We start from the raw sequence: 22,393 nt of genomic DNA, 5'->3' as shown, positions 1-22,393 counted from the left end.
GCTGCTCTGGGGTCACTTCCAGCCCTGTGGTCACTCTCAACCCCATTGGTCACTCCCAGTGGCTCGATTGGTCACTCCCGGCCCCGTTGGTCACTCCCAGCTCTGCCCACAGCCAGGGTCTCTCTGGGATTTCTCCTCCATCCTCCTCCTCAGGCCATGCCTGGGGGACAGCAGTTCATTGTTTGTCTCTGCTGTCACCTTGACTGTATTTGCAGTTTCTGAGCTCAGTCCCTGTCTGGTTCAAGGCTCCATTCCCCCACTTTCCCTCACCCACTGGGGATGGTTTCCAGCCCCCTGCCCTCCCTTGGTTCCCTTGCTGTCCCTCCCAGCCTCACCAGCACAGAGTGTGTGAAGCAGATGGCATTTCCCAGGTGGGACTTGGTGGGACTGAGCCCAGCAGAAGGATAATTTCCATATTTTGATGGCCACAGCTCTGTCTGCTGTCCCAGAGTGATGGCCTCTCATCCTCAGCTGCCTTCCCCACCTGGAATGCCAGCATTGATTATTTCTGCCCAGGTGTGGGGCTGCTTTGTCTCTCTTCAGTAACAGGTGTTCTTTGAAGGTGATTTCTGCAATGCCAGGACCTTTCTGGATTTCAGTCCCTTGCTCTCCTGTGCTCTCAGTCCCTGTGCAGTGCCAGCAGCCAATTTCAGCAGCGCTCCCCTCCTCTGTCATGCAAGTCATTAACGAAGAAATTAATAATGCTCAGTTCAAGGTAGGTCTCTCAGCAACTTGATTCATCTCCTCATTTTCAGCAGGGCTGTTTCTGGAGCAGCCTCTGGTCCCTGTCACACAGACCAGGGTGGCACAGAAGCTGAAACCAAGCTCTGAACCTTCAGTGTCCCATGGGAGGAGATGCACTGGGATGCTGCACCCCAGCAATGCTGCTGCCACACCTTGGGTGGCTTTTACTTTTATTTAAAGGTTCTTTTTCTGGTAATGGACGTCTTGAGAGCTGGGAGGTAAAGCAATATCCTTCATCCTTCTGGAGAGAGACTGCTAACAATGGGATGGAGTGCCAGGGCAAGGGCACTTCAAAGTGGCAGAAGGAGGTTTGGGTTAGAGATAAGGAAGGAATTGTTCCTGGGAGGGTGGGCAGGCCTGGCACAGGTGCCCAGAGCAGCTGTGGTGCCCCTGTATACCAAGGCCAGGTTGGAACTGGGGCTGGGACACCCTGGGACAGTGGGAGGTGTCCCTGCCATGGCAGGGGAACAGGATGAGCTTTGAGGTCCCTTCCCACCCAACCACTGATGATTCTAAAGAAGTGGTTCCTCTTCCCCCTCTCTCCCTCTCCAGCCTTCCCCAAGAACAGTTAAAACTGTGATCTGGATTCACACAGCCCTTTAAGCATGCAAAGATAAAGTTCATCAGCATAACCAATTTGCAAACATCTAAATTAGCCAAGCACTCTCCCCGTTGCCTTTGTGGGGGATTATAAACTTCCCTCTTTGTTCCAGCATTATTGTGCCGACCATCTGCTCTCAGTTAGCCTTTTCATGAAGATTGAGGCAAGGAAAGCTTATTAAACACTCAACTTCCTTGGTTAATGGCCTTCCCGCTCCTCTTGCAGTTTCCCTTCATTACTGATGCACTTATGGAATGATCTCCTGTTAATTGCCCCCCTCTTTGTCCCTGACCTCTCTGCCCTGGGGAGGAAATCATCTCTGAGGGCTGAGATGCTGTGCCTGAAATTCCTGCATGGGAATCCATGGAGAGCCCAGTGTCCAGCTCCAGTGGCACTGCTGGGCCAGGTCTGCCTGTGCCAGAGCAGGGGTGGCAGGCAGGACCCTCACCCCATCCCAGCTGGCACCCACAGGTGAGGGAAGGGAAGGGAAGTTGTGGAGATTTAGGAATTCTTTCAAGATGCAATTTGTTCCAATTTCATTAACTTCTTTCCCAGGTTCTCCTCTCCTGACTCACCCCGTTCTCGGTGCATCACCTGCTTTATTTCTTAGTTCTTTACAGTTCCCTGGGGATCCCCCCTTCCTGATCCCCACAAATGATTGTTCTCCCTCCCTGATCCTTTTCAAGCAGCTGCCGCAGCAACCTTCACCTCTGGATGTGTGTGACCTCGAAGGCACAAGACAAATCCTCCCCAATTACCCTGGGCAGGCTGCAAACCGATTTCCAAACGCTCCCAGCCCTGTGTGCACACCCCAGGGCTTGGAACAGTGCTGGTCCCCAGGCTGTAGATCAGGAGAGGCCCCTGGGCTGGATCTGCTCGTGGCACAGCAATTTGGATAATGAGATGGGGAACATAATAACACAACAGCTCAGCCTTGCAACTTCATTTTTCCTGCTCTCCCACCAGGGACCGAGGCAATGAAGAGAGCTCTGATTTGCAAAGCTGAATAAAACAAAAGCACAGAGGAACCTGGCTGGGCGTGCTGACCTTCTTTTCAGTTTTCAAGCAACTCCAAACTGAGTCTCACTCAGAACTGGCCGTGATCCTTGTTTTCTCATGCAGAGCCATTAACCTCTCACTCACTGAAGCAAGCAAACTGTTATTTGCTGGTATAGAAAAACCACCTCTGGCCTCCCTCATTTTCTCCTGAGACATCTGAAAGTGGGTAAGCTTTGGCAGATCCTGATAGCTCCAACCTGCCTGGGTTGCTGGGAGTGAACAGAAATGCACAGGGGGGGTTGCATAATGCAAAATGGCTGAAATGCAGCAGAAATGGGGAACCTGTGTAAGTCCTTGGGAGCTGGGAACAGGGGTGCTGCTTGCAGAGTGCTGCTTTTTTGGGGGGTGGGTTCTTGGCTTCATCCCAGCCCTCAGGTAACGACGTCTGGAGCAGCTCTGGGCAGTGCTGAGGGGGAAAACGGGGTTGTCATTGCTTCCACTAAATTGAATGGAAATAATTGTCACTGGCAAGCGTTTCCCTGGTGTCAGGCAGTTCCTCACTCCATGTAACCTTCAGACACAGGGTGGGTTTGGGGCTGCCCTGCAGAGCCTGGGCTGGGCTCAGCCCTTGTGGGTCCCTTGTGCAGCAGGGCAGGGCAGAGCCCCCATCCTGCAGGCGTTTAAAGCCCTGTGGAGGTGGCACATGGGGACAGGGGCAGTGGTGGCCCTGGCAGGGCTGGGCTGATGTCTCTGAGGGTTTCTCCAGCCTGAACCTCCTGTGGGGTCTCTCTAGAGCCCCATCCCAAGGGAGAACCATCCCAGTATCCAGATTGGAGCTGTGCAGAGATGGACAGCAGGAAAGGAGCAACCAGGCACCAAAGGTAACACTTCCAGCTCCAGCTGCCATGAGAACTCTTCCCTCCCAGCTCTCAGAGCCACTTGTAGCTTTTCCTTTTCTCTGGCTCTTTCTTTGTTGCTCTTTGGTGGAGGAGCAGAAATGCAAAGCTGGCTCTGGAATGCTCCCTGTGAGCCAGGTGCAGGCAGAGTGCTCCTGCTCGATGCTGTGGGCATGAGTTTGGATGTGCCAGGCTGCTCAGAGGGTGAGAACTGCAGCTGGTGCACAGCAAACTTCTGCCCAGGGGGAGCAGCATTTAGGGGCTCTGAGAGAGAGGAATGCATGGAGAAATCAGGTGGTGTTTTTCAGCAAGTGTTGTTTTTGACAGAGAATTGAAATATTGAGCCAATTAAAATGCCAAGGACTTTTCAAAACATAGACTTAACAGAGAAAATAGGACTTTAGCAGCAGATGATGTAAGCAAATACAGAGTCCTGCTCACTGGCATTAACTGAGAGTGGTTATAAATGAGCAGGGTGTTCTTCCCTTCTTTTCCATTGCTTCAAGCAGCCACTCAATAAAAATGTAACTCCCAGCTCAGTGCTGAAGGGTTTGAGGTCTGTGTGAGCTGTGGAGGGAGCAGCTCAATGCACCAGCTCCTCCTGGTATTCTCTCTGTATAAACTGAACAGCCAAAAGACAGATGGTGGTCTAAAGGTCAGCACAGTAAAACAGCAGGATTTACTGATTCCCCTCAGAGTTTATGATCCGAGGAAGATCTCTTGTTTCAATTGATAAGAGTTCCAAAAGGTGCACTGAGCTTTGGGGATGAGGATCGCTCGGGGTCAGGCTCCATCCTTGAGCTCCAGAGATCACCAACCCAGCCTGGGCTTGTCTGCCACAGCTCAGCCAGGGCCAGGGGGGAAAGGAGTTGTTCTCCTCCCCACAGCATGTCTCTGGGGATGTTTGCAGGCAGTGCAGCTCCCACCTGCAGCCCAGCTGTGTGGCAATGCCGCCCTGGCTGTGCTGGACACATCCTGTGCCGCACAAACGGCACGGAGCCTCACAGCAGAAATGCTCCTGAGCTCTTTGCCCTTCCCACCCTAGAAACATAAATACCTTGCAGTTATATTAGTTAGTGGATTGTGTTGAATTGTGCTGAGGCATTGGTCAGGGCAGGCGGGAGAAATGGTTGGAGAGTGGTTTGCTCAGCAGTCAGCCAGGCTGGAGCTGCCTGGCTCTGCAGCCACTGTGGCCACCAGGCACGCAGAGGTGTTTTCCTCCTGAAGGTCAATTAAAAACCCCTCACCTTTTTTCCAGTTTTTATTTTTATGTGATACTAGAAAAGCTGAATCATGGTTTAGTTCCAAAGAATCTTATTTAACTTCTTTTGACAGGCACTGTAGGCGTCCTTGCCGCCACTGCTGCAGGCCCTGGGTTTTATCCCGTTGCTGCTGCCCTGTTACAGCCTTGCTCTCCAGGTGCAGGGCTGAAAAGCACAGTGAGCTTTGTTTTCTTGTTTCCCTTGCTGCCAATGTTTGTTCAGAGCTGTTGAGCTACACTTGCTGCGTTTTACCTTGACACTTTCATTTGGAGGCAATCTAATCTGTTCTGACTGCAGATCTGAAAGTGGAAGTCCCAGTGCACGGCAGAAACAAGGCATAAATTTCATCACTCGTGACCCATTATCAGGGTTTTTTTTAATCTGCCACTTCAGAAAGCGTGTGTTGTTCCACTCCAGGTGCTTTAACAGCTCATTTTCCTTCGGCTGACACTGCTGTGTCACGGTTCATGTCTTTTCTGACATGAAGCTATCAGGTTTCTCCATTTACTCTTCCATTTTATCCCTGCTTACAAATGAGGTTTAGAGAAGCTGAAACCTCTCTGTGGCTGAGGTCTCTCATTTGAGCAGTGCTGCCCTTTGCATTTTATAATTGCTGCTGTACAGCTTCACTTGGAGGGCTGAACATCCTGTAAAATGCTCGGAACAATTACTGCTTTAGATAAATACTAGAAAGCCAAAGCTGTTCCAGATGCATCAGCGAGCCTTTCGTAGATTTATAAATGCCCAAAAAAGGAAAATATTTCAGAATTTCCCAGCGTTCCTGTTTTCCCACAGTGCTCTTTGCCAGATGGGCTTCAAAGCCAGAGCAGAATTTGGCCTGCCCGTGGTTTTTGGGGTGCTCCTGGTGTTTCCAGCGTGGTTCCAGGGCAGAGCCAGGTGCCCAAGGGCCAGGCTGGCATCTCTGCAGGCAGCACAAGAACTGGAGGTGTCACTGTGTGCATTAATATCCCCTCATCCCTGTGCGCAGTCATCTGGTGTTTTTCACCAAGCTCACACAGATTTTATTTTAAAATGTGGCAGGAGCATGTTTTTCTGTGCCTGCAGCCATAAATAGCGCGGGGGGCTGGAGCTGTGCCCCCTCGGTGCCCGCGCTCCGTGCCGGGAGCTGCGGCGCTTTGGCACCTCGCTGGTGGCACCAGGGTGACTCAGCGGGCCGGGCTCCCCTCCCGGGGGAGGTGTTGGGCAGCCCAGCCCACGGGGACAACTGGGACCACTGGCAGGGTGACGTCAGTGCAGGCACAGCCCTGCGCTGGGAAATGTCCCAGCTCTGTGTTTTATCAGTGTGGCCCTGCCTGTGGGAAAGGGGGGTGGATGTGAATGATCAGCTTGGCATGGATGGCACCCTGCAGGGCTGATTTGGGTCCTCCAGAGCTGATCTGGGTCCCATCAGAACTGATCTGGGTCCATCAGAGCTGCCCTGGGTCCAGCACAGATGAGCTGGGTCCATGAGAGCTGACATGGGTTGATCAGGACTGATCTGGGACCATCAGAGCTGACCTCGGTTCCTCAGGGCTGATCTGGGTCCAGCACAGCTGATTTGGGTCCATCAGGCCTGATCTGGGTCCCACCAGAGCTGATCTGGGTCCTGCAGGGCTGATGTGGGTCCATCATAGTTGATCTGGGTCTCTCAGGGCTGATCTGGGCTCTGCAGAGATGACCTGGGTCTGTCACAGCTGAATTGGGTCCATCAGGGCTGGCCTGTGTCCATCAATGGCAATGAGGTGAGCTCATGCTACCATGAATTCTGAATATCCCAGCCATTGTCTCTCTGCTGTTCCCTGTCCCAGCCTGTGAATAATCCCGGTGCTGGCAGTGTTTGATGGCCCTGCGTGCCTGCAGCTGCCTGTGCTCTCAGAGCTGGGAGCCTTTCCCTGGGAATTAGATATCACTGAGATATACAGGTGCTGCTCCAGCCACTCCTGCCTCTGACAGAGGAACAGCAATGTAATGGAGTTTTTCAGTGTTCTATTACAACTCTGCCATATTTTACTTATACAGTACCTACCTGGGGATAATATATTTATTTTATTCTCTGGCAATTTGAAATTGCTGGGGGGAAAAAGAAAAAGATTTGTTAAAAGCAAAAATGATAAAAATTCGTTATTTCATCCCAGAATCAACAAGGTAACCAATCTGACCTCACATTAGATGTTTCATTTTAGTTGCTAAGTGATTTACTATTTTTTAACATAGCCTAGCATCCAAAATGAAATATTTGACACCAAGTATTTTGATGAGAAAGAAATGTTAGTTAGGCACTAAAAAATTAAGAGAACTCGTGGCAATTGATGGACAGCTGCGCAGGATTTGTCAGCCTGCAGTGGGGTTTTTTCCAAAAGGAGAAGTTTTTTAACAAAGTTTTCCCCAGCTCAAGGTCAGGCCAGCCACACACATATACCATGCTGAGCGTTCAGTCAGACCTGCAGAGATTTATGGGCTTAAGAGAGGAAATTTATCCTCAGTGCCTGCACTCCCTAAAATGTAGTAAATAGTAACCCCTGAGGGGGAGCTGCTGGGGGAAGCTCCAGAGGTGGAGACGTGATTTCCATCCCACCTCCACCCCCAGCCAGAGCTGCTCTTCGTTTCATTTGTCATCAAAACACGGCTCTGTTTCCTTGGGCTTTTTGTGATCACAGAATCCCAGAATAGCTCAGCTCTTTAATTCATCCATCCCACCCTGCATGGCAGGGACACCTTCCCCTGTCCCAGGAGCTCCCATCAATGCCCAGCCTGGCCTTGGCACTGCCAGGACCCAGAACAGCCCAGCCCCTCTGGGCTCCCTGGCTCTCTCTCAGATAGACTTTTCTCCCTTTTTCTCTCTCTGCAGTGGAGCCCTGTCCCCACCTCTGGGTGCCCTCATCCATCAGGAGAGCTGCCCCAGGTGAAACCAATGCATTTTTGTGGCTAGGAACCCTCACCCAGCGTGGCAGGGAGGGATGTCCAGCCCCTGCATGGGATGCTTTGAGAGATCCATCATTAAACTGCATCCAGTTGTGTTTCTCTCACTGCTGGGACATGGTGGCACCTTTAGCGGGAATTACTGTTCAGTGCGTAGGTCTCTTAATCCTTTACATTTCCTTTTAGAGCCATGTTTATCATTTCAAGCCCACCTCTGTGTGCCTTAATCTGAGACTCTCATTTGATTTTATTTTCTATCTGTGATATAAATCTTTGGTCCTTATTTTAGCTTTGTCTGGAATGCAACCACCAAGGAACACGCTAAAGATGTCTCTGGTTTTCCGTCAGGATCAGGATTTTCACAGAATTCAGTGTAAGGTAATGCTTCTTCAGTCTGGTTCTCACATTTTAAGAATAAAAGTCAATGAAATGCCACTACAGATATATTTTTTTGGTGCTGTAAATTGCATTTTGATGAATCTTCACTCTGAACCAGCTCTCCTTCAGCAGTGCCAGCAAGCCTCTCTTGTTGCTTCTAGCGAGAATTGTCATGGTGATGCATTCTGTTGACCACATTTTTTGAAACACAGATTGTTTCTAATTTTGTTTCTCCAATTGACTCTGGGTACTGCACCATCCCTGTTTCTGGCCTCACTCTCTGTTCTCTGGAGGGTTTTATCACGACACGCCGTGACAATCCACCCAGGAGATCTGCCCCATTCTGTGAGGGCACTGAGGGGCTGGCAGGGGCTCAGCCTGCACAAAAGGGGGATCAGGGGGACCTTGTGGCTCTGCCCAGCTCCTGCCAGGAGGGGACAGCCAGGGGGACCTGTTCTGCCAGGGGACAGGAGGGGAGGAATGGACTCAGAAGGTTGAGGTGGGACAGCAGCAGGAATTTCCCAATGGAAAGGGTGCTCAGGCCTTGGCACTGCCCAGAGAGCTCTGCAGTGCCCAGCCCTGGGGGTGGCACCTGGAGGTGGCACTCAGAGCAGGGGACAGGGTGGGCATGGGCACAGCTGGCACTGCTGGGCTGGCAGGGCTGTGCCAGCAGAGGGTCCCTGTGAGCCCCCCTGGCTGGAGGTGACTCTGCAGCACTCCAGATGTACTCGAGATGCTGAATTGCCCTCTGAAGGCAGGAGAAGGGCACAGGGCAGGCAGGGAGAGCTGAGAGCAGGGCAGGCCTGAAAGCTCCTCAGGCCTGCTGTGTCCCCGTGGCAGAGGCCAGGCCGTGCCCTGAGGAGCTCTCAGCCCTCAGAGAGCCTGGCAAGCCTTAAGTGAGCTGAGAGCTCCACGAAGAAATTAAATTTGGCAGTGAAAGTGCAGTACTTAGGTTGCTCTCAAGTAATCTTGAGATATAAAAGCATTTCTGTGGGAGTTCTTGGCTGAGAGCGAGGGCTGGGAGAGCAGTCCAGCAGCCTGGGGAGCGCTGCTGCTTGCTTTGTGCCTTCAGCGTGGTGCCCAGGAGCAAGGGCTGGCCTGGATTTGAGTGGGGGGACTTTGTGTGCATCCAGGCAAGGGCAGGGGCTCTCCTGAGGGGCGGGAAGGGAGCCTGGAGCTGCCCACAGAGCCCTGAATGCTGAGGCAAAGCTGTGCTGAGTCAGCAGCAGTGCCGTGGGTGCTTCTGGCTCCCTCCTGCACAGCCCTGAGATCTGGAATGGAGCATCCCATCCTGAGGGCTGGTACTGAGGGCACTGTGCCCTGGCATCTGGGCTGGCCCTGGGGGCACTATGCCCTGGCATCTGGGCTGGGCTGGGAGGGACCTCAGAGATCATTCACTGCATCCCTGCCATGGACAGGGACAGCTCAGCAGCTCTTCAAGGAATGGGGAACTCAGATATTCCAGGAATGGATAAATCAGACCCTGCAGGAATGGGGAAATCAGATTAATCCAGGAAGTGGTAAATCAGATCCTGCAAGAATGAGTAGATCAGATCCTCCAGGAATGGGGTAAGTCAGATTCATCCAGGAATGAGGAAATCAGATTCATGCAGGAATGGGGAAATCAGACCTTCCAGGAATGGGTAAGTCAGATCCTCTGAAATGGGGAGATCAGATCCTGCAGGAATGAGTGAATAGATCCTGCAGGCTCCAGGGGAGAGCTGCTGCAGCTCCCTGGGGATGGGAGCAGGGAGCAAGGTGAAATTTGGGCAGTTCCCCATGGCTCTGAACTGCTTCTCACAGCCACGTGCTGTGTCCAGCCACGGACAAGGAAACCCCCGGGACAGCATTTGTGGATGTTGCTGAGAAAAACAGATTTATTTCTGCATAGGGAATGTTATTTCTGCATAGGGATGTTATTTCTGCTCTCCCTTATCTCCACAGGCAAAGCTGTCTGGGTTTTTCAAATAATAAGCCCAAGCATGTTTTGCATATTGTATTCCCAAGAATATTGTGTTTCCTTCTGTTGTTCAAGGAATAACAAATTGAATTTGAGGAATGCTGCTGGTTTTGGCACAGTCTCACAGAGAACATTCCAAAGGAAAGGAAATCCTTCAAGGAGAAGTGGAAGAGGATGGAAGCTGCTGGGTCCTTCCTCCCATTCCCACAGCCAGAGTGTCCTTGCTGAGGGACCTGCAGGGGACAAAGCCCAGGGAGTGGGGAAGCTCCACCTGCCCCACAGGTAATGCCAGGCTGGGTGCAAACAGAAATATTTTCTATATAATTTGATGGGAAATCTAAGAACGTGTGGGAGCAAAGGCTTGAAAAATGTCTCAGTGGAAACTCAGCTTGTCCCAAGGCTGAGGGACAAGGTCCCAGGATATGGAGGCAAATGTGTTAGTTTTCAACAAAAAATCTTGGTTTTTTGATGAAATCAACAAATTTCTTGATTTATAAGAGGTGGCAGTTGCCTATAGTTAATACAAACATCACCAAGTTGATTTTTTGAAGTTTTGAGGACATTTGGCAGAAATGTAAATGACTCCATCATTAATGCCCAGCCTTGTTTGCCAGCAGAGAGGAGTCTGTGGCCCTGAACTCCTGGAGAGGTGACACCAATTCTGTGCATTTATTGCGGAGGGATAAATTGTGGATTCACCTCAATGGGAATCCATGGGCTCTGTGGCTGCCTCCCTGTGTTCTCCATCCCAGGGACTGCTGTGCTTTTGTGTCTCCATTCTAGAGGAGCAATAAAAATTCCCAAAGCTCCCGAGGTGCCAGCAGAGTTGGTGCTTTTCTAGATAAATGCTGCTACTAGGTACTGCCTTAAAACCTGGTTTGGGAACATTTGTTGTGATTAAAATAATCCTGAATGACATTTTTTTATATATGGCACTGGTCAAGTTGTGGATGTGACAGCTTTTTTGTAAGAATGGCTTTTAAATTGAAAATATTGAAATATCTGAGCTGTTGAATTATGGTTGTAGTTTTCCACAGCTGGTTTTTGCTCTGATCTCACATTCTGTCCTCACTAAAGGGCTTAAGATATTTTATTTTCTTTTTAAATCTAAGTTGGTTTTGCTGAAGAGAGCATGTTAAATCCATAGCAGCAATGGGGTGTGGGACCTCTGTTGCTGAGTGTGAGCACCCACACCCCCAAATCCCCAGCCTGGTTTCAGCTCCATTCTTTATTCAGTGCCAGAGCACGTCTGGATTTATGTGAGACCCTTGGAAAAATGGGTTTATAGTGAGCACAACCAGAGACTGGCTTGGAATTGATCCTTTCATCCAGAGCACTCAAACCCAGGCCCCCTCTCTGCCTGTTTGCTCAGGATGGAGGGAACAATCTAAGCAAGCCCGGATTGCCTCAGAACAAATGGCTTTTCTTGTCCAGAGTCCTCCAAACCCCATTTCTGAAGCTGGTTTTTAATTTAGTTTGAAGCTGTTTTCCCAAAAGATGTTTCAGGAAACTCCTGTAGGTATTGACAAAGGAGGATTTTCACAAAGGTGGATTTTCTGTCAGGATTGGATTTTATTGGCTGGCCACAGTTTTCCCTAGAAAACATCCCTCCCTTCTCCCTGCTCCTTGTTCCTGGCCTGGATTTCCTCACCTGCTGAGGAAGGAGTGCATGAAGAAATGTCAATATTTTAATTGTTAAAAGAGAGGAATCTGAGCTTTGCTGGGAGGCATTCAGCACTTGCTGGAGTGTTTTTTATTTGCTGGATGTTTCTATTGCTGTGTAAAGAAACTCCTGTTGGAGAGGTAACTCTGCAGAAGCGTGAGGAGCTAATTCACACAGTGATAACACAGTTATGGAAATGAGGTGGGGAGGGCTCATTTACCTGAAAGATTACTCAGGAACAGCATCAATCACCAGTACTGTATAATGAAACCCTCCTGGAGAGGAGTGCTGTGGCCCCTCATGTCTGAGTACAGAGGAGGGGATTTACCAGCTTCATGGGGGATTTTATACCTGCCATAAATAGATGGCACCAATATTATTTTGCAGTTAGCTTTGCCTTTGTGCAGCATGGGCAATGATTGGGTTTGCTGGCAAAGCTCATTGCTCTGGAAAGGTCAGGATGACAACAAAAAAAAAAAACCAGAAATGTTGCACTTAATTAAAAATAATATAAAGAGAAGCACTATTTTAATGTTGAACATAATAGGTGTAATATGCAGGAAGTCACTTAGGAGCTCTGAGACTTAAATAGCAGAGAATCCCAGAATGGTTTGGGTGGGAAGGGACCCAAAGGCAGTGCCCAAGGCCAGGGTGGACATTGGCACACCCTGGGACAGTGGGAGGTGTCCCTGCCATGGCAGGGGTGTCACTGGAGGGGATTTAGGGCCCCTTCCCACCCAAACCATCCTGGGATTCTGAGAATGCTTTGTCGGGGACAGAACCATCGAGGGATGGGCAATAGACCCAGGCAGCCCTGTAAGGAATGGGGATGGGCAGCCCCAGGTGAGGCACAGGGGCTTCATGCACTGTCATTAAACATCTGCCCCAGATGTGCTCTGCAGCACATCCTTCCTCCACACTGACACACAGGATTACCTCAGATTGCCTCTGTCTATTAAGCAAATTAAACCCTCTAATTTCATATTGTTACAGCAGAATGATTGGTTTGATCAGTGAACGCTTCCCAGCTGTGGGGAGAAGGAGGTGTGTGATTTTTATTCCACACCAGGCCGTGCTCCCAGGACAGTGTGGGCACTGAGGGGAGGCTCCTCAGGGATGGAGCTCTGGTTTCAGCCCAGCTCTGAGCTCCCTCCCCAGCACTGAGCACTCTCCATGCAGGGAGCTGGGCTGGCTCTGATTCCTCTGCAGACAGCCCGGGCACCAAACAAGGCAGATGATCTAAATTGGAGGTAATAGGTGGGAATGTGGGATGCAAGAGGATTGCAGATGCACCCTGAACCTGCAGGATTAATGAGTTTGTGCATCTGCAGAATGCTGCCTGGCAGAGCTGCTGAGCCCCAGGCAATAACAGGCACAGGTACTCGACCCCTAGGACCCCCTGTAAGGTGGCAGCACGGCCTACAAGAGGGTTAAAAGGTTTATTTGTAGGATGGGGGAATCTTGGCCTGAGATCTGAGAGACTTAGGGAGGCCTGTGACAGCCTTCTCCTTTCTGCACTCTGCACCGAATCCTTGCTGAAGCTGTTAAATCATAGGCAGTCATGCCTTCTTCCTCAGTCCCTTCTTTTCAAGGTAGGTAAAGTTTAAATATTAAACTTTTACCTTGCAAAATTCAGACTTTTTTTATATTATTTTTTTTAGGGCAGGGAATACCAGAATCCCAGAGTGTGGGTGGCCACCAAGCAAACTAAGGCAGTGTCCTGCTGCAACCCCAAATCCCCACATGCCCCTGCTCTGGTGCCTCCTGCCCTGCCTGGGAGCCTGTCCCTGTACTGAGGGAGGTGGGGATGGTCCCTCTCAGGTTCCTGCAGCCCTCACTGACACCTGCCTGCTTCAGCCCGTGATTTATGGCCAGCCCAACAGCACGCCGCTCCCCACGCTGTGCACACACGCACACGAGCTAAGAACAGCCATAAAAGCTTCTGAGGCCTCCTAATTTCTCCCCTTTGCATCATCAGTCAGGGAGGCTGCTGGAGACGGGCTGTGCTCACTCAGAGCAGAGCTAATGTGCTCTTTGGTGCTGCTGTTTGCGGAATCTCTGACTTACGGGCAATAAATCCCACGGCTGTGCCTGGCCTGCAGCAAAGGAGAATTTGCCAGCCTGCACATTGCAGGTGGCACTTGATAAATGCAGGAACGCTCCAGAAGTGCTTGGGTGCTGGGCTGGAGGAGAGGAATCCCCAAAAACTGGGATTTTGGGAGTCTATCAAAACAGAGTGAGGAACGCGCTGCTGGCGTGCAGCTCCTGCCAAGTGGAAGCTGAAACCAAACTGGCAGAAACACCAGGGACAATTTTTATTTTCTAAAAAAGCTCCACTCTTTGGGTGTAAAAACCTAGGAAATGCGGTTTTCTCTTGCTGTTTATGCTCACAGGACCTGCCAGGCTGCTCCTGAACGTGTGTGACACTGTGGCAGCCGTGGGCCAGGTGTGATCCTGAGCTCACCTGGGGCTGGGCAGGGCCACAGGATCTCCTCCCACACCATTCCTCGGGCCTTGGCTGCTCCTGAGTTCTCCCCAGCAGGATTCAACAGCTGTGCAACCTCCCTGGAACTACAGGGCTTGATCCTAAATGTGGCAGAGTCTGTTGGGGAGGGATGGGAGGGCTGGGCACCCCAGCAGGCTGAGGGCTCAGGACATGGAAAGGAAGGATTTTCCTCCATTTGTGCCATCCAGGCAGACTCTGGCAGCTCTCAGCATCCCCTCAGAGCAGGGGAGGGTGACAGGGTGTCCTACCCCAGCACAGGATCTTTCTCCTTGTGCAAAATCCAGGAGAATTAACATTAGAACATCGTGCCTGCCACTAAAGGGACACTCATGATACACTCAGTGTTCCTGGAGGTCTCATCTGGGAATAAAAAGCTAAAATTGGCTGATAAATAGTGGTTCATCCTCAAAAAAACCCCAAACAAATCATACTTAATTCAACTCCTGGAATTTTTGGTTAATATCTGACTGCATGGTCTGATCCATCTCCAATTCATCCTCTCTTGTCTGGCTGGTTTTAATAACTGCAACACCCTCAGCTGTTGTTTTGTTTAGGTAATAGAGAACAATTCAGCCTGAAGAAAATTAATTTTCCTATTTCACGTGGTTTTGGGTTTCTTTCTTTTCTTTTTTTTGTTACTTGTATTTTTTAAAATGAATTCTAGAAAATAGCAATGAAAATATGGGAGGGAAGTCTGAAGTAAACATTGATTTTTACAGTGCAATAATTTATGGTACCAACTTAATAAGTGGTGTGACACGAGCAGCTCACCCCCCATTTATCATGCATTGATAGTTTGATTCCAGAACTTTTAACACCACTGCTCACTGTGACATAATAAAGGACCTGCCAACATTCCCATTAGAACCATGAGACTTTAGGAGTTGTGCTTCAGCTATAAATATCAGGGTTTGGAATCTGTGAATTATTTTGCAGAGTAACAGCCTGGAATGACGTGTTCTAGAAAGAAATCAGACTTTGGCACTTTTGAACTTGAGGAGGACATCTCCTTCCTTCAAGAAGAAAGGGCTCTGGGATGCTTTTTGTTGTGTCCACCACCAAAAGTTCACCAAGTGGGAGACGGCTCCTGAGCTGAAATAAATCCCTGCAATTCCCCAGATAGCAGGAGGAGCCAGCAGTTCCCATGAGGAGGTTCTGGTGAGGCTGGTTGGAGTGGGGGTGGTGGGCTGCAGGCTCTCCCACCCTGCAGGGGCTGGGCAGGGGCTGTGCCATGGCCACAGAGAGCAGCAGTGCCCAGCTCTGGAATGCCCAGCTCTGCGGTGCCCAGCTCCAGAATGCCCAGCTCTGCGGTGCCCAGCTCCACCCTCCAGGTTTGTTGGTTCAGGAACTCCTAAAAAGAGATATACACAGGAAACAGAACTTGTGCATAATGGGATAACAATGAAAAATAAGTGAAAAACGGTGAGCTAAATTCTAGTGTTCCCCCAGTGTCCAAAGAACTGTAATGAAAAAGGTGTGTGATTATGTTTGTCTTAGCCTGGGTTGTAGGGATTTGATGTGCATTCTGTAAATCATTAAATAATTTTGTTGGGGCATTGGATCTCCATGTTGGGACTTTATTACCACAGATCACTTGGAAACAGGAAAGAGACCTATGGAATTGGAAAACAATTTACAGTTTGTTGTTTTTTTCAGTAACTAGCTCATTTCAAACCTCATTTTTAGCAAGAAATAATGACTTGCTTTATTTAGAGACTATTTTAAATGCTCTCGAGGTATCTACTGAATATCTTGACATCACAGATAAATCAGGAGCAGACTCAAAATTAGCCCTGCTCTGTTCTATATTACAATATGTTCTATATTACATTATCCAGCCTTGTCCAGTGCACCCCAGAGATGGGAGGAGAGACAGGGTCTGTTCTCAGAGGTGTTTCTAACACCTGATGTCCTCACCCTGAAATCCTGCCAGGGTTTGTCCCTGAGAGCTGGGGGTGTGTGGGAGGCTCTGAGCAGCCCTAGGGTGGTGGGGATTTTCTGGGTTGGTGTTCTCAGTGCTTTAGTTACACATCCAGCAGAGAGGTGGGTGCTGATCTGAAGGTTAAGGTAATTAAACTGACCTCATTCCTGTCCAAAATAATCAGGATAAAAGCTGCACTATCCCAAGATGGGCACCAGGGTCTGGCTGTGGGAGCTGCCCTGGGGGATGCTGCTGTGACCTGGGGCTGCTGCAGGGACAGGATTTGCTCTGTTTGCCAGAACCATTGAGCTGCTTCCTTAGCTAATTGAAATATGCATCATTGACAGTTAGATTCATGCCCTCCCAGACTTGGCAGGTCCTCACTGGGATGGATGAGGCCCTTACTGGGAAGAACAGGAGCTTTCCATCAAAACCAGCAGCCTCTGGTCCCCCTTTCCTGCATGATCCCTCATCTCCTCCAGGCCCTGCTCAGCCCAGAGGACCCCTCAGCCTTTGGGGAGGCAGGAGCTTTGCAGGGCAGGTTTTATCCCTCCCCATGAGCACAGGGATGAGCAGGCACCAAACCCTCCCTGGGGCAGTGCTTGGCTGGGCTGGGGCTTGGCTGCCTGAGCAGTTCTGTTTGCAGATGGAGCCCAGCAGCTCCTGCTTGTGAACAGCTCTGTCGGGCAGGGATTGTCTCTCTGTGATTGCTGCTGCAGAACATGGGCAGGGAGATGCAGAGCATGGAGGGACAGCAGCAGGGAAGGGATTGTCCAACAGGGCAGGGTTGTCCCTGTGTTTGCTACTGCAGGACATGCTGAACACCGAGGCAGAGCAGCAGGACAGGGCAGGGATTCTCTAGCCAGGCAGGGCAGGGTTGTCCCTGTGTTTGCTGCTGCAGAACATGGGCAGGGAGATGCTGAACACGGAGGGAGAGCAGCAGGGCAGGACAAGGATTGTCCCCGTGTTTGCTGCTGCAGGAGATGCTGAGTACAGAGCAGATCATCCAGGCTGCCCTGCACACACCAGCCCCTCCTGCAGGCATTAACCCCAGCTCCAGGAATATTTCCTCTCCTCTGGCCTTGGACCTTGTTGTTGAGGAGAAGATATAATAATAATAAAGGAGCATTTGGAGTGATTTGGTTAGAAATCCATCAGACTGTCAGACAGTCTGGTGGCATCAATAATTCCCTATTAAGCCCTCTACACCCATTATGGTTTGTGCTTTTCCTCTTTTTTTTCTCGAAGTTAGTTTCCAGGCAACCAGTAAGAACTGAATTGCATTAAGCTATTAATTCAGCCTTGCATGCCAGCTCCAGCTCCTGCAGCCCAGCTCTTCCTCTCCTGTTCCAGCTTTCCTCAAAACCCCCTTTCATTGGTTTAACCCCCAGCCCAGAGAGCTGGTGTGGAGCTGGCAGGGTTGGCTTTGGTCCTTGTTTGGGTCTCAGCCTGGCTGTGGGGTGGGTTTGAGCAGAGCTCTGAGGAAGGTTGGTGTTGGTCACCAGGAGATGCACAACGATCCCCTGTTGTGTTCTTCATCCCCACGCCAGAGATGGCCTCAGTAAGGCCTGCATTGAGAAGATTTTTGGGGATTTGAGGGTGGGCAGCCCTGGCACAGGTGCCCAGAGCAGCTGTGGCTGTCCCTGGATCCCTGGCAGTGCCCAGGGCCAGGCTGGACAGGCCTGGGACAATGGGAGGTGTCCCTGCCATGGCAGGGTGGGCTGGGATGAGCAGAGGCTCATTACTGTAATTTGTAATTTGAGCACAGGCAGATGCTGTGTCAGAGATCCCTTCCTTTCAGGGGAACACATGGATTTGGGAAGGTGACTGATTACTGAGCCCTTGGATGGGCAGTGCCTCCATCAATAAGGGAGCAGTGAGGCACAGCAGTGATGAGGTGGAACACCCTGAGCATGGCAGGGAAAGCTCTGCAGGAGCTGCAAAGGAGTAATTTGGGTGTTGTGCTGCACAGCTAATGGCTGTAGTGCTGGAGAAGGAACTGCACTGCCGGTTGGGAATGAACTCCCCTGCTCCTTCGCTGCCAGCTTTGCTTCCAGGCTCAGCTGAGAGCAAGCTGGAGGAGCGGGACCCAGACCTGGGCTGAAGTGGCAGTTGTGGCTGATAACCACAATTATGGGGTGAGAAATCCAGCCTGCACTGAGCTGTGCTGGGTCTCAGTACTCAGCAAGGTTACTCACCATTCCCCAGGCTGTGTTACTATTTACAACATATTTTATATGCACCTGTATATAAAAAGGTATATACATATAAAAGACTATAATAACATATAATAATATATAATAATATTATAATATATTTTATATCATATATTAGAATATAATATATAATATAAAATACTATAATAATATATAATAATATAATATATAATAATATAATATATATATATATATATATATATATATATAATAATTATATAAATAATTTAATAATATAAAAACTGTATATATTATTTTGTTCTATTACTGGGAAAGGTTCATCCCCAGAGGGTGCTGGCACTGCCAGGGATGCCCAGGGTGGAATTTGGGGTGTCTGGGCAGGCCCAGGGCTGGGCTGGGGGACCCTGGTGGGTCCCTCCCATCCCAAAACATCCCATGATATTCACTGAGTCACACCCAGAGATCTCTCCCATGCAGGCACTTGGGTGAGCTCTGTCTCAGGCTGTGAACTGCAGTCAGGGAGTTGTGCAAGTCACTGGAGAAGCTCTGCTGGGGATTTTTGGTGAGGCTGCAATTAGAAAAATCAATCTTAAGTGAAAGAATTTGTCTTTATCCACTGCCAAAACCACAACAAAATTATAATGAATAAATGTAATACTCAAAAAAACTGAAAGTGAAGCACAAAAATTAAGCCATTTCAGATCAAGCTGCCATGGCTTTTGTAGAATAGTTGGCTTGGGATAGAATTTTAAAAAGTGATTTGAAAAAAAGTATTAAAAAATAAACTACAGTTTTGAGCTTTTTCCAATTTCTGTCATTAGAGATCTATGACATAAGTCTGAATCACAGAGGTGACAAATCCAGGCCCCAAAAGGAAACCATATCTTCATCAAACTTCACTGGGGAAACAAAATTAATAATGGTCTGCTGATTATCAGCAGGGCTCATCATTAATGCTCTTCTCTGCTGCAGCCATAGGAACGTGGGTAGCTAAGAAGGGGTTTCATGCAAAACTGGTGGCTCAGCTTTATTGGGACAATGGCAACCACCAGTTTTACTAATTATAGCCACCAGTTACACCAGTGACAACCACCACTTATAACCACCAGTTATATCAATGATAACCACCAGTTACACCAATTACAACCACCAGTTTTACTAATTATAACCACCAGTTATAATCACCAGCTATAACCACCAGTTTTACCAATTACAGCCACCAGTTTTACCAATGATAGCCACCAGTTTTACTAATTATAACCACCAGTTTTACTCATTATAACCACCCAACCAATTCTATTTGTCCCTGGGACAGGGGTGTTCCATCCTCAGGGGCTGTTCTGGTCCTTCCAGCAGATCCAGAAACCCCCCATGGTCAAGGTGCTCAATCTAATCACACTCTCCACTTCTGGGCCATATTTTATTAAACATTTTCATCACTTTGAGCTGTGCATTCATACCTCCCCAGATTTATATCTGTAATTAGGGGATCGTTATTTACCAGCTGGTAAAAGACACCTTTCAGCAGCATAATTCAAATGTCAGGAGTTACTGCCAGCTCCAGATTAATAGTACAGTTATTTCTTTGGCTACAGGTTAGGAACGTGGCTGCTGTCAGAAACCTTTGGAAACGGTTCAGAAATGCTGGGAAACAACTATTTGTGTTTTTCCAGCTGAAGAAAATCAGTTGTATGTGAAGGAAAGCCATCCTTCTCCCAGATCTAAGTTCAGTAATGAGTTGTTTTTATTTAACAAAGTCCCTAACAGATGGTGTTGCTAAATTTTGAATATTAGGGCTGGTTCTGCAAGAGGCCTCCACACAGGCTGATGGAGCTCAGGGGAGGTTTCACATTTCAGCTCGAGCTCGGGGCTGATCCTGTGGTCACTCCTGGGGCTGGAGCCACCCCTGGGTGACCTCCCTGTGTCTGCACCCTAAGCACTGCCCCTGGAGGGGATTCTGCATGAGAGTGCTCAAAAAATTTATTTATTTATTGTGTGTGCTCTGTAGGGGAATCACAGAGTGGGTTGGGTTGGGTTGGGTTGGGCTGGAAGGGGCACTAAAGGCTGCCATGGCAGGGACCCCTCCCACTGCCCCAGGTTCTCCAGCCCCAATGTCCAGCCTGGCCTTGGGCACTGCCAGGATCCAGGGGCAGCCCCAGCTGCTCTGGGAATCCCTTCAGTGGATGATCTTGGAGGATCTCAGCAATTTCTTGGTTATCTGAGATTATTTTCCAGTTGGTTTCTGGAAGGTCTGCGCTCAACACCTCCTGTATGGTCAATTTTCTCATCCCACCAAAAATCCCATTAAATTGGGGAGCTGTGCTTGCCATAAATCAACATTTCCTGGGCAGTAAGAAGCAGACAGTGGTAACCAACATTCTCCTTGTTCCCTAGGGCTGAAATCCTGGAAACAACCAAAGTCTCCCCAAATCCAGCAGCATCGGTGTCAGCCCTGCATGGCCGCTTCACAGATGTCACCTCTTGGGTCACCTGCCTGTGCTCCAGCAGGAAGCTTTGGGCTGATGATGGTGAGACACTTCCCATGGTTCTCCAAACCCAATTCATACCCTTTTTTCTGGTTGCTACTGCTCAAACTCTTTGTTGTGCTTCTATAAACGCTCTGCTCCTTTGCAAATGGGGGTCAGACATTTGCTTGGTCTCATTCCTGCAAACCCTTCCCTGTGTCAGAGGCATCCCTGGCTTTTGAGTCATTCCAGGCACTCAGAGCTCACCTGGACAAAACCTTCATCACTGAAATTGTTTTCTCCATAAGCAACACAAGATACTGAGGTTTTTCCAAAAGAAATACAAGATGCTGAGGCTTTTCCATAAGCAACACAAGGTGCTGAGGTTTTTCCATAAGCAACACAAGGTGCTGAGGTTTCTCCATAATGGTGAGGTTTTTCCATAACCAGCACAAGATGCTGAGGTTTTTCCATAATGGTGAGGTTTTTCTAACGTGGGAATGCAGCTGATGGAAATGAAGGGTGACTGTGCACGTGTAACTCAAGGGAGTAGCTTTGGGGAAACATCAGCCAGGGGAAGGAGGAAAAGAAATTTGAATTCAATTGGATTTTAGTAACTTCAGCTTAGGTTTGAATCATATTTACGTGCTTCTCTCCCTCCCCTCTGTTTGCAAGTTTTATTGCTATGGCTCTGGTGTCTTGGAGTGGTGAGAATTAGTGGGTTTGTTATTGCTGAGAGGGAGGGAGGGAGCTGCAGCAGCAGGGAATGGAATCGTTCCCTGGAGCCCTGCACAGGAAAAGGGTGGAAAACCTGGAGCTGAACCCGGAGCCCAGGAGACACGAATGGCCCCAGAACGGATGCGAGCTGGGCCAGCAGCTGCCAACAGGAAGCTCCAGTGGAGGTTTAGAACTCAATTAGCATGAGGGATGGATGGAAATGGGGACATTTAGGGCAAAATCCTCTCTGCCTCGCACGGGGACCCAGGAGCTTTGCAGCTTTGCTGTTCTTGCTTCCAGCGCTGCCCAAATGTGAGAATTTTGTGCAGTTTCAGAGCCAGGATGAAAGTGAGAAATCATTTAAGAGCCCGAGCTCCAGTGGGAGCATCAGCAGGAGCTGGATTGATGGAAATGCCCCAAATTGAGGGTGGTTTCAGGTGATTGTTTTTATTGTTGGTTGCAAGCTTCTGGTGAAAGCTTTTCTGAGTGGGTATTTTGGGACGAGGCAAAGGCTTCTCACAGGGTGAACCAGAGATGAAATTACAGGTCTTTAACAAGAACTGCACTGCTAAATGAAAAATATGATGTGGCACAGTAAAAATAAGACCATTGTCCTGAAGTCTTTGGCTATGTCCTTTACAGTGTGCTTTGGGGATTAATCAGCAAATGATTGTGTCCCAGCAATTTGGCTCAAGTGGGTTTTTGCTTGTATTGCAGCCTTAGATTGCACGCTCACTGCCAATTAAATAATTTTAAATAATGCAGCTGTTATGGTGTGGCTCTTGGCTGGCCAGGGTTTGCTGTTCCTCCAGCACAGCCGCGTTCTCTGGAGGCCTCTGCTCTACAAGAGAGGGTGCAGATTGCTCCTCTCTCTGTCAATCCATGGAATCCAGCCCATTTCCATCTCCCCAGACCCCAGGCCCACACTCCCACTGGCTCTGGAGCTCTCCCAGCACACGGGAAAGGACCAGGAGAAGGCTTTGACTAAAGAGAGACCCAATGTGGAGCCTTGGCCACAAGAGGAGCTGGGATGGGTCTGCTTCCCTCAGGAATGTTCTCACTGTCATTTTTTCCTTCAGAATTTTCAGACTGTGTTCACTGAATCACAGAATGATCACAGCTGAAAAAGAACATCAACTCCAACCTTAAATGTTCCTTAGATTTGAACAAATCCACAATTTCATT

General features: G+C 49.2%; 1 long non-coding RNA gene across 1 annotated transcript; it reads left to right on the top strand.

Annotated features, from left to right (window-relative positions):
- The first annotated feature begins 1,827 nt into the window (after positions 1 to 1,827).
- Positions 1,828 to 20,836, top strand: LOC141730700 (uncharacterized). The gene is made up of 5 exons (XR_012582312.1): positions 1,828 to 2,570; positions 3,138 to 3,225; positions 7,711 to 7,799; positions 9,835 to 10,041; positions 20,421 to 20,836. It is a non-coding gene; the product is annotated as an uncharacterized LOC141730700 (long non-coding RNA).
- The last annotated feature ends 1,557 nt before the right edge of the window (positions 20,837 to 22,393 follow it).

This window comes from Zonotrichia albicollis, chromosome 12 (assembly GCF_047830755.1).
Source record: "Zonotrichia albicollis isolate bZonAlb1 chromosome 12, bZonAlb1.hap1, whole genome shotgun sequence".
Lineage (NCBI taxonomy): Eukaryota > Metazoa > Chordata > Aves > Passeriformes > Passerellidae > Zonotrichia > Zonotrichia albicollis.
This window is presented reverse-complemented; position numbering and strand designations above follow the sequence as displayed.